General features: G+C 38.3%; 1 long non-coding RNA gene across 2 annotated transcripts; it reads left to right on the forward strand.

Moving 5' to 3' along the window:
• Positions 1-353: 353 nt before the first annotated feature.
• On the forward strand, positions 354-8,397 carry LOC124397103. 2 transcript variants are annotated; one of them, XR_006927888.1, is made up of 4 exons: positions 354-379; positions 652-840; positions 1,347-1,485; positions 8,112-8,397. It is a non-coding gene; the product is annotated as an uncharacterized LOC124397103 (long non-coding RNA). The 2 variants fall into 2 exon arrangements; XR_006927887.1 differs by lacking the exon at positions 8,112-8,397 and having other exon boundaries at positions 1,347-2,123.
• Positions 8,398-8,654: the final 257 nt, after the last annotated feature.

Genomic DNA, 8,654 nt, shown 5'->3' on the forward strand with positions numbered 1-8,654 from the left:
GCCTTTGCCAGACCTCATAGGACCCCCTGCGAGCTGGCTGCACAACAAAGCGGGCCTCAGCTCACAGCCTAGTGTAATCATCCTGCATCAATGAGGCAAAACTGCTCCGCCCTCCCCATCCAGTAAACTGATAGACACTTTGATACTATCTTGCCCAAAAGATAGTATCATATGTGCCTCTCAAAAAAAACTACCCCATTCTCCTTCTTATTCTAACAGCATAGCTTAATTTGTTCCTTGCATGTCCTCCTTTCAAGTTCCAAAAGGAGTGCGTCAAGTGTTTTGTCAGAAAAAATGTGTTGTCACTGTGTTGTCATCTGCCCCTCCCCTCCACCTGTAGGCTTCTTTGTGCTAGATGAACTTGAGCTTTCCGGTGCCTGTAAGTAGGTCTAAAGTGCTGAATGTGTGTATGTGTGTGTGTGTGTGTGTGTGTGTGTGTGTGTGTGTGTGTGTGTGTGTGTGTGTGTATGTGTGTGGCAAATGTTGCTTGACAGATGTCTAAAAGGATTAGAAAGTATAGATGAGCATGCAGCCACCGAGTTGCCTATTATTAAAGAAAACATTCCAAAGTTGCCATAGAAACTCTAAGTGCTGACAGGTCTTTGTCAAGACAGAATTCCTGCCCGCTGATCTTTTCTCTCTCTCACTCAGGACAAGCGCCAACAGGTAGAGCAGCTTCAAGTTTCATGTCCCGCCCTTGTCTCTAACTTCCTGTTGCACGTACGCCACTTCACCTTTCACAGAACATCTCTCAATTTATGCAACATGGAGGTTCGGCTCTGTGTAAACATACCCTACGCAATGCCTTACAACAGCCCTTTGGAATTCTTGATTTAAAAGGTGTGGATTCATTTATTATAACAGCTTTGACAAGTAACATACATGATAGTTTTTTCTGAACACTCTTCTATTCTATTAATATCTGTTCTAATATTGTTTTTCCACTTCATTCACTGGAAAAGAAGATCTAATAAAACTAATTTAGTATTTTAAAAAAATTATTATTGATATGGTGAAGATGTCTGCAAGTAAGTATAAAAGCATTCTGTGGTATAAGGAAGAAGGATAATCTAGTAGGGTCCCATGACACCATACATTACAGATTTCTTCCCTGTGTTTTATTCCTTTCTTGCTGTATGATATCACTTTTATGTGTATACTAGAAGTGCAATTTAACTTCCTTTCTCATTTAAAAGTTTTCGTACTTTCCAAACAGTCAACTCAATTTTTTGTGCACACTGACCTTTATAATGACCTTTTTTGACCTTTTAAATTTGTTTTCAAAGACTGGATTTTTGACAAATTCTCTCCTCTCCCTATTTCTCTCCACCACTTCTCTTTAGCAGAAGTAGATGCTGGGACACCCCCACAGTTCCTGGTCCTTCTCACAGTAGCTTTACTGCTGTGACGAAAAATCCTGCAGCGTTTCAACCTTCAGAAAGCCATGGATGTCATTTTGTATGATTTGGATGAGTCAGATTTTCAGTTGAGTGTACACTGTTTTTCATAGATACAGTACATTGTGACCAAAACCAAAACGGAGAGGAAAAAAAAAAAACTAATGACGTAAGTGAATTAAATAAAGATTTTCAAAGTGAGATTGAGTCCAAAAGCTGGAGGGTGACATCAGAGCGTGGCAGTTTGTTTTGCCTGGTGTACGTTTTATGCGAGTGTGTGCTTGTGAAACATTGATCCCCAGAGAACTGTCCCAAGTACCCAAGGAGAATCTGTATTTTTAACTGATATTTACATCACTCAATTGGTTGCTCATTTTCAAAGGTCCTTCCCCTGAGTGTCTTATCCGTATTGTATCAGGGAAGGGACATCTTTCCTCTCTCCTCTTAGAGATGTGCTTCACTGGAAAACATGACGTAGGCAGCATGTGGTTACAGTTAAGGCCAAAGAACTAGATTGGCGAATATACAGGAGAGGCAATATTAAAGAGTTTGGACTCTGTGAAGTTCTGAGCATGTTCGTGGAACTCTGTGGGCTCTTGTAAACGCAGCTGCTAGGTGCGTAAGGTGCGTGCTCTCCTACAGAGCTCTGGCGCCAGGTTACTGGAACAGCAAAGGACGCTGTGCACTGCTCCAATCAGAACAAATCACTACATTAGACAGAAGCACTACAAGATAATATACTAAAAGCTCATTATTTGCTTAAAGGTTTAACGGTTCGATTATGGAGTACTGACAGTTCTAACTATGCACTATGACCCTTTAATTAAAATTTGATATTTGGCCAGCTTTTCTGTTTTTTTTTCCCCTCCACACTTCGTAGCCCAGAAGGAGGCAGCGTAAATGTCCTTTCAAGCCCTGAATCCATTAGAATGAATGGTGTAAGTACTGTTCCCTTTAAAAGCACTGAAACCACAAGGTTTGAGATATAAAATGACATGAGATCGTAAATGTGAATTTTTCAGCTAAAGCTGTTAGAACTTTCATTTCATTTCAGCTATTAGCTTTTCCTGATATTTACATCTACATGTGTTAAACTCAGAACATGGCACACAGCACTTTTGGTGTCAGACCACCCAATATTTTGGTGAGCAAAATCAATGGAAAATCCTGAAAGCATATGAGGGTAAATAACACTTAATATTCAGCTGCATATACATTTAGGCACACTTTACTTAAATATGCAGGGTGTGAGAGCTAGAGGAGACTAAATATTTATTTCTGCACTACACATTCTGCTGCAATACACATCCAATATCTGGTTGGAGTGCTGCTATGAGTTTTAATTCCATAACTTGCATGAGTGATACAAAGCAGTGTTACCAGTCCCAGAGCCAGAGACACACTTCAGACATAAACCAACTGGTGGAAATATACCAACTGACCTTGTTTCACAACCAGTTATACAGCTGAACTTTAAATTTGATTTGTGTGTGCATATATATGTGTGTGTGTGTGTGTGTGTGTGTTCAGACATGGCAAGAAAAATATATCCACTGCCCAACAAATCTAGCTTGTGCCATTATAGTGGTTCACCAAAAACCTAACCCAGACGCACACAAAGAAGAGAGTTTAGGGATTTGTATACAGATCACAGTGGGTTAATTTTACTCTTAAGTAAAATTACTGTATTACAATACAAGATAGGCCTTCCTAAATCAAAGGTCATGCTCAAATGTGTCCGGTAATCTCAGAAAAAAGATGCAAAGCTAAGAACATACAGTATTTGTGGCGGCTTTATAAAAAATGCTTTTGTGGCGCACCCACAAAAAAATTAAAATGTTACTTTTGCACATTTTGGGAAAATGAGCTAGGTCCAATCAGTCAATGAGTCTCCACTGTCAAAATATTCATTGAGACTGAGCAGTGCTGTTCGCAGTGCTGCCAGCAGCCACGCGGTCACACTCCCTTGCCATGAACACGGACCCACACACTCACAAACACATGCATATAAACACACAGCACTCATGGTTGATCAAAGTGCTTTGTCCTGTCTTTCATATAATGAATGGTGATACACGTGCAGACATATTAACATGCGCTGAAGTGCATACCAATCCCAGCTTTCTCAGAACTATTGATGTTGATATTGATATTGCCAGTTTGAAAAGTGTCAGAATGAACAGCGCCAGTGGAAATATATGATGGTGAAAGAGGGGAAAAGCAAGCAAGTCTCAGCAAAACTGCTCATGTTATGTACTGCCCAGGGCTGTGAATACTGCAGGTAACAACTTGCTTTAAGGGGAAGCTAGGTTTTATATACCAATCATAATAGCACTGAAGAGAAATCCATCTAGGGTTTTTAAACAATGCCATTATTCCAATTCAATACTGCTTCTAACTACTTTGTGAAGTTCTTATACACTGGAGCAAATGGCAAATTGACATTTATCACTGTGCTTGGAAAAAAAAATGTGTGCTTCTTTTGGGTAACATTTGCAGCCTGTTACACTTATTTTGAATGGTCATCTCATGTTTTGTGCTAAACTTACTATCCATAGAGTTTTTGAGGCTTTAACCATTAAACCACACTGCTGCTGGCCAGTGTGACCAACATGGGACCCACAATCACAACCTTGAAATTAAGGCTATTATGCTCTACTGAGTGAGCTACTCATGAAATTTTAACAAGAGCAAAGCTACAGTAAATAGTGTGTTGTGTAGTAGGCTTCTCAAAATGCTGATACTACAGCAGCACTTCATTAGCAAGTTTAGCAAACTTGTCAAAATTAGCATGCACAATCTGACTCTATAGATACCTAAAGACATAATACAATGTCAATATAGCATTAGCCTATTTACTACAGTAGTACTGAAACTTTATTAAAACTGTACTCATCTCTACTGTAGGTCCCGACTTTGTAAAGCTCAAATTATGCAGAATCAATAGAAATTGCAATATTCTCTATTGTAAATTCATATCCAAGATATTTTTATCCCTTATTGTATGGGTAATGAACCTGGTATCTTATAGAAAATTGGCATTAAGTGTTTAATGCCGTTAGAATCGAAATTAAAATCACATTCACTGATAAAACCACATTGTTTGCTTGACAAGCCCAGCTGCATCTCACTCAAAGATAATATTTTTTGTTGTTGCAGTTTTCACTCTGCAGTTTAATCATATTTTTAATCTGAAACCAACAGTCCCTGATAAATCACAAGTCTACAACCCATATATATATTTTGGAAAGGGAAGGCAAGGGGGGAGTTCTGCCCTACTTGACTGCACACAAACCCGCAGCCCTTGGCAACAGACATATGAAACTCAAGATAGCATGAACGTACTAATCTTACTGAGTCCAAGAAAAAAGACGATGGGTAAAAAAAAAAAAAAAGCTTGTGCTGTGGTGGTGTTGCATAATTCCTCTGTCTTTCACTGGTGGGGACTTTTAGATATCAGTGACATCTATGTCAACACTGTCCTCCTTTTGAACTGTGATCACAGAGCAGACAAATCAGAAGAGGAGAACAAGCCCTCATGAATCTGAGGCAGGTAAACTGCAGCGAGAGACAAGGAGTTGTTCAATTCGGAAACGTGACACTCCTTAAAACAGGAAGTCTTTCTTTTTTTCATCCACTGAAATAAATAATTAAATCAACATAAATGAGGTGTCTTTACAAAGCTGCCAAATGTATTGTACCTGATGCAGATAAAAAATAAATAAGTAAAATAATATTACATCCACATTAAGCTTACATTTAAGCAAAGACATTTTTTAGAAACATGCAAATGTTTGCAAATGTTACAAAATTTTACAAAAATGACTTGATGGGTTAAGAAAGAGCAGATATCAGAAACCATAATAACAGGGCTAGAATTTTTACCTCTGGGTACAGCCCACCCATACCCACTAAAATATGAATACAGATACATACACAAATATTTTTAACATTTGAACAAAAAAATATATCATTATGCACTATAATATTGACAGGATGTGTGTGACATACTGACTGTATGCGAATAGCTATAAATAAACAGTCATGTTAAAAATGCAATACCTCTTTTTGAAGGTTTTCCCGTCAAAGTCCAGACCTCTGCGGATTGAAATGCTGTGCCAGGGACTTAAAAGAGCTGTGCGTAAACAAGTGCCCAAAATCCTCAATTAACTGAAATATTATTTTAGTAAGAAGAAGCGAGAATTTCTCTATATTTATGTGAGAGAATGAACACAATAAAGAACACAATTACAATTATGGTTCTACAAACCATTGAATCTTAAGGTGTACTTAGTTTTCACACATGGTTTCTCAATATCAGCTTGATTTTTGTAAAAATAAATAATGACATAGTGTAATGTGATATTGTTCATCTGTGGTTGTATTTAATTAATTCTTAGGACTGATATGGACCAGATGATTTTTGCCCTGTTAGGTAAAACAATTTAAGTTGCACTTTAATTTTCACATGACTGGATGTGTAAATGAAACATTTGCAATATCATAACTAATTGCACTATAGTTTTAAATAAACAACTTATTCTCTAAAGTAAAATGAAAATCTTTCTCAATATTTGTAAAATGCTAAAAATGAATGCAGTTTCCTCAGCAAACATTTTTTTCATGCACAATGCCCATGCTAGACTCCAAGGGACAGCCATGCATTGGATTTGTTTTGGCTTGCTATAGACAAAGAAGTAAACAGAAAAATCTGCAGTTGGTCTGTCATTAAGAATGCAGTGTGTGAAAACAGAAAAAATACATATATATGCGGTATGGTGAAAGATGGTACCACATGGAAAAGGTGATGTAAGGGATGTGAGCAGGCCTTTAGAAGTGAAAGCTGAAGAATACTGTGTTGTGACAGACCTACCACATGTGCAAAGACTTTGCTCATGCCAGAAAGAACGAGAGCTGATGAGATGCTATAAGCCAGACCCTAATCGCATTTTTAAAAAAAGGGCCAAAAAAAATGTGACTCATTAGCAAGGTTTCATTAGCATAATGTCTTTACACCATTACTAGATTTAAATAATTAATATGAACTTGCTAAGTGAAGTAAGATGTAGAGGAAACATAGAATAACTAAAGATTTAACCAAAATGCAGCAGGATGGTAATCGCATAACAGTGTAATGTTAGATCTTTTTTAGCTGTTGCATTTTAGTTTTGATATTCAGTAAAGCCAGAATTTGTGAGTTAGGTATTCCGATGGGAATGTTAAAGAAACGAGTGCAGACATTACACAGTGAGAGGAGGAAAAGACAGTTCCCATACAACATGCTATTGTTGCCTTAGGCATGGTGCCATGACCTTGCTATGCTGTAGTGGAGCATAGGGATGTCTGGGAAGCTCAGACAGTGGCAGCGCTCTGCTTCTGTGGTTTCTCGCTCATGATGTTTCAGAAAAAGCCAAATAGGGGATTGACCAAGTAGGTGGGCCCATTGTCAGATTTAAGTGGTTGTGGTTGTCTGACAAAATGAAATATATCATCCATTCAGACAGATAACATGGACACGTATCAAGAATTGTCACCAATTATAGAGATTCAAAGAACTAGATTTTTAGCTATGGCATCACAACAAGCTGTAAAAAGCAAAGGAATCATGCAAACAATGAACCAATAAACTTTTTTCACCTTACTAGAGGGAATGAATGTGTGTAGCTTCACTTAAAACTGCTAAACAATTTCTCTCAGAGAATGTGTTTTTCAGTCCCACTGTGTTGAAAACTGTCCAGCTAATGAAGCAGACTACAGTAGTCGAAGCATGATAACTTGTACCAGGTGCCACGGCCTAGTCTATAAACACCAGGCCTACTTAGAAGCACCGCGTTTGATTTTCACCCTAGAAACGATAGCCGACTTTGCGTCCTCGTTTTGATTCGAGCAAAGCTCCATGAAAGAAAAGCAGCAGGCATGTGTTGTTGTTTCAAGGAAGCTGCTGTAAGCTTTATGCAATAAGAAATTGCACAACATCCCCTGCAATCCAGTTAGTAAACAACAGATTAAAGGAGAGAAACCAAGTAGGCTTTTCAAAGCTATTAATCTTCATTTTCCATTCAACCAATTATGAGATCTGTAGTATAACTAAATCCACTTGGAGACATGAACTCAGTTAGTCCAAAACAGCAAAGCCAACTTTCCACCAAATGTATTCTGTATGTGTATATTCAGCAAAGAATCAATAGAGTGGCAATTGTGATCAATGGCAAAACATTGGATATGTTGCAACATTTTTACTCATAAAACAAACTGATCTATGACTAAGTATACATGCAAATGTGAAAGGAGTAAACAATTCAATGACTGCATGCAACAGAACATTGTTCAAAAAAGGTGCTTTTCATTTCAAACAACTAATTTTTGGTTAAACGTTATATACAGCTCTTTCGGCTTAATACAAGCATACATTCATTTGTCTTACATTAACGATGACTCTGGAGATGCATGAGATAATGATTCTGTAAATGAATATAACTCTATAGCAACAGAGTTGGCTGTTCTCCTGGTATATGGTAAGATTTGATCAGTGGTACACGCCTTTGTGCCCATTGGCCAGCACTTCTAGACTTGGCCATAAGTGTGCTTAGTACTTAGTAGCCATATATGTAAATGAAAAATTACAACATGTGTTTGTGTGTGTCTGTGTGTGTGTCTCTATGTGTGTGTGTTGTGTGTGTGTGTGTGTGTGTGTGTGTGTGTCTCTTTTTGAAGGTTCTTGGATGAATGCCAGCAGACTGTGCAGGAAGCACGTGAAGAGGGTGGCTGCGCACACGGGCAGGTGGGTGGCTACGTGCCTCCTTAGAGGTAGCTAAAGGGGCCCATGATGGGGAACAGAACAAGGAGAAGAAAAAAAAAAGAAATATACAAGAAATATGTACTTTTTTCCAGTTCTAAAAAAACTCTTCTGAAGCATGCTGTCTGTCATACACAATTACAATCTTTAAATGGGCTAGATTAATCTTAGTCCCTTCTGCCATTTTTGATGCCTCGCAATCATTTTTATTTATCACCCCTATACTCAAACTTGGCCACTCTTGATTTCCTCACCCTTGCCCAATGGACATCATTCTTTCCAAAGCCACTATCACTGTTCTTGCCCACAGGCTTTTGAGGCAGAGTGATTACCTGGAAATAATGCCTATGATTAGTTGCACCCAGGCTCTTTCACAAGCCTTCGCAGAAAGGCTCAAAAGCTCATAGCAAAACTCCTTGTTCAGACATGCCCAGGCACTTGGCAGCCATCTTTGTTCACAT

This window comes from Silurus meridionalis, chromosome 14, assembly GCF_014805685.1.
Source record: "Silurus meridionalis isolate SWU-2019-XX chromosome 14, ASM1480568v1, whole genome shotgun sequence".
Lineage (NCBI taxonomy): Eukaryota > Metazoa > Chordata > Actinopteri > Siluriformes > Siluridae > Silurus > Silurus meridionalis.